This window comes from Lipotes vexillifer, unplaced genomic scaffold (assembly GCF_000442215.2).
Source record: "Lipotes vexillifer unplaced genomic scaffold, Lipotes_vexillifer_v1.1 scaffold489, whole genome shotgun sequence".
NCBI classification, from domain to species: domain Eukaryota; kingdom Metazoa; phylum Chordata; class Mammalia; order Artiodactyla; family Lipotidae; genus Lipotes; species Lipotes vexillifer.
Window position 1 is genome coordinate 224,210 of NW_006790533.1, and position 2,495 is coordinate 226,704.

Below are 2,495 nucleotides of genomic sequence, written 5' to 3' on the forward strand. Positions count from 1 at the left end.
CTGACTCTCAACCACTGCGCCACCAGGGAGGCCCTCTGATGGCTTTTTGTGCTGAGTTATTTGCAAATGTGGCACTAAGAGTAGCAGGTTTTCATGTCTTGCATTCTCATGAGATGCTTGTTACTCATATCAGGCTCTTCCCAAGCATTTCCACTTTAACTGGATTAAAGAAGGGACTGCCAGCAAGGCCCCATTGACTAGGAAGTTCTGACTGAGATATTTGGGCAGAAAGGCACCTGGAACTATCTTGGGCTTCCTCTTTCTAGTTCAGGTAAAGGCTTAACATCCTCTGTTCTACATACCTTGGCTTCACCTGACAGATTTCCAGTGAAAGTGTTTGTCTCTGTTGAATTTTTTTTGTGGGGGGACAAATTTTTGATCTAGAGATTTATATTTAGCTAAGTTACTCCTCACATATATAGGTAAGAAAATATTATAGTATAACATGCGATTATATATGTAAACTTCTGGAAAAAAGAAAGAAAACTTTGTAATCTAAGCCAGTACAAAAAAAAAGAATGGAGAAAATAAGGAATACAAGGATTGGTAGCAAGCATTAGCATCATTTAAATACAGAGTTAAGTTTAAATGATTGTAGTATATAGATTCATTTGTTCCAGACAAGTTTACTGAATGCCTGTGATGTCAGTGCTTCCAAATCAATCATGAATTTAGTGAAGTTCCAGTAAAATACCAATAGAATTCCTTTAAGTTTAGTCTTTCTTAATAGATTCATGAGAGCAAATGTGAAAGAAAAAGTTTACAATTTCTGAAAAACAATATTCATAAATGAGCAATTGTTCTACAAGTTACCAGAACTTATTACGATAATACAGTAATTAAGACAGCATGGTACCAGCACAAGAATAGACACGTACATCAGTGGACCTGAGTGGAGAGCCTGGAAACAGTCCAGTTAAGTAGAAGAATAGTGTGAAAAGTATTGACTCTAACTAATGGTACGGGAAGAACTGTGATCCATCAAAGGGAGTTAGGGAGGATATAACATGAAATAATGACTTCGTAACATTTACAAAACTAAATTCCAGTTGATGAAAGGAATGATGCCTAAAAATCCTAGAAGAAAGCATTCTAGAAGAAAATATAAAACATCTTTTTTACAGAATTCTGGTGAAAAAAACATTTATAAGCAAGACCCAAAGTCAGAAGTAATAAAATAAAAGAAAATAGCACACACATAGTTACAATCGCTGTATGACAACATATTTATAGCAAAGTTAAAATAAAATAAAAAATGAGAGAACATTTACCACATAGATGAGAGAAATATATACATATATAGAATAGAAATAGCCCATAAATCAATACAAAAAGACAATATAACAAAATCATGTGCAACATGTATTAAAAAGTAAATCACACACAAAGAAAAACAAATGGCTAATAAATGTATTGAAAAGATTTTCAAAGTCACTGGGGAAATGCAAATTAAAACAAGGTGTCATTTTTCACCAATCAATTGGCTAAAAACTGTAAAAGATTGATAGTAGCCAACGTTAGCAAGAGGGAAATACAATTTTGGAGGTGAAGTTGGCATGACTATCAAAATATAAATTTTACAAAGCCTTCAACAATATAATTCCACTGCTAGAAATCTAATTCGAAAATGTGCGCAAGTGTACAAGATATTTATACCGTGATTTTCGTTGCTGCGTTAAACTTATTAGCCCAACTGCAAGACTACACTTAATTGCACAACAATGGAGAAACAGTTAAGTAAGTTATGATGGTGTGCTGGCCCTTGGTTGACTTTTTCTTTAGATCCAGTCCTCCCCTTCTCCTTCCCTGCTGTGTTCTCCAGGGGCTGCCCCCTGCAGACTTCCTTTCCTAGGATCCTCCCTCACCTGGCTTTGGACTCCTTTAGGCCAAGGGGCAGTACTGCTGGTAGATTGGTTGGCAGGAAGTACTTTTTTCATCCCCTCTCTGCTCTTTCTTGACAGGCCCATCATGGTTCTAACTTTCCCTGGGTGACCGCAGCCCCCAAGCTCTAATCACATAACCTCTTTTTCCATCTATAATTTAAGGATGCTAGTGGCTTCCTATGGATATGAACCTTTAGATTGCCTCTTTATTCCCATTTGGCTTTTTACTTCTTTCATCATCTCTGTAATTAATTCTTTGCATTAAAGTTCTCTACTTTAAATACTTTAAATAATTTTGTTTGCCTGCTTGGAATACACACACAGCAGTGCAGCCAGTTAAAAAAAAAAAATGCTGTATCACCATACGGAGTGGAAGAATTTACCTGATAAGTTGACTTCAAGAAGGAAAGTTGCGGGCTTCCCTGGTGGCGCAGTGGTTGAGAGTCCGCCTGCCGATGCAGGGGACGCGCGGGTTCCTTCCTCGGTCCGCGAAGATCCCACATGCCGCGCAGCGGCTGGGCCTGTGAGCACGGGCTGCTGAGCCTGTGCTCCGCAACGGGAGAGGCCGCAACAGTGAGAGGCCCATGTACCGCAAAAAAAAAAAAAAAAAAA